Consider the following 1060-nt stretch of genomic DNA (forward strand, 5'->3'; position numbering starts at 1 on the left):
TGGGCACCTGTCCAACAGATGCCGTTGGTATCATTACAGGCATTTCTCCTTTATTTATACTGTTTGAAAAAAAGGCCTGCTGGAGCGCCCTACGACTGCCCAATATGATCAGCACGAAAATTTGGTATCTTCGGGGTCATTTGGAGGTTCTAAATCCATTCCTGGATAATCCCGAGCTATCCTTCTACAAACCCTACAAGGTTAGAATTCCTGAAAAGGACTGCTGTGAAGTGGTAATAACTATGATTGTTGACAAAAGTACCCAAGCATGGTATACCGACGGATCAAAGAAGGACGACGATAGAACTGGGGCAGGCGTATTTCGACCAAAATTCCAGAAAGTCTACCAACTTACACATACCCAACTATATTCCAGGCGAAAGTCTTCGCAATCGAAGTCAAATGGGGTCAGATTAAATATTATGTCGGATAGTCAGGCAGGTTAAAGGCCTTAGACTCTTTTAAAACGGCAGCAGGCTTGTGGAACGCTGTAAAACTTTATTGAACCACTTGGAAGCTCACAATAACATAACGGTTTGGTGGGTTCCGGGACAGGAAGAGTTTGAAGGCAACGAAAGCTAACTGTCTCGCAAAGCGTGGAGCCCAAATGGACTTGCATGGTCACTAGCCTTTTGTGAGCGGGTGGAAAAAACCCCAGAGCATATTCTATGTGACTGCCCACGTATAAAAACTAGCAGACTGATACACTTTGGGGAACGATTGTCTTCTTCATCCAAAATTTTAAACATAGCGCCTTTCAAAGTGCCTAACTTCTTAAAGAGAATGGGATTGGAGTGATTACAATTAACGTTAGGCACAATAGACCTTCATAGGTCGCAGAACGTGTATCCCCGACGTAATAATAATAGTAATTATAATATGTATATGTAAAGAGACTAAACATTTGTGTATGTATGTACAGTAATGTGAATTGTTATACGTAGCTAATTTATTTTTATTGTACTCGCTGTGTTTTAGTTTTTCTAAATGTTATGTTATCTACATTTTTAATAAACTCGACAATAAAAAAAATAATAAAAACTTAAATTAAATTTTGGTA

The sequence above is a fragment of the Rhagoletis pomonella genome, unplaced genomic scaffold, assembly GCF_013731165.1.
Source record: "Rhagoletis pomonella isolate Grant_MI unplaced genomic scaffold, Rhpom_1.0 Rhpom_scaffold_00013, whole genome shotgun sequence".
In the NCBI taxonomy this organism is placed as follows: domain Eukaryota; kingdom Metazoa; phylum Arthropoda; class Insecta; order Diptera; family Tephritidae; genus Rhagoletis; species Rhagoletis pomonella.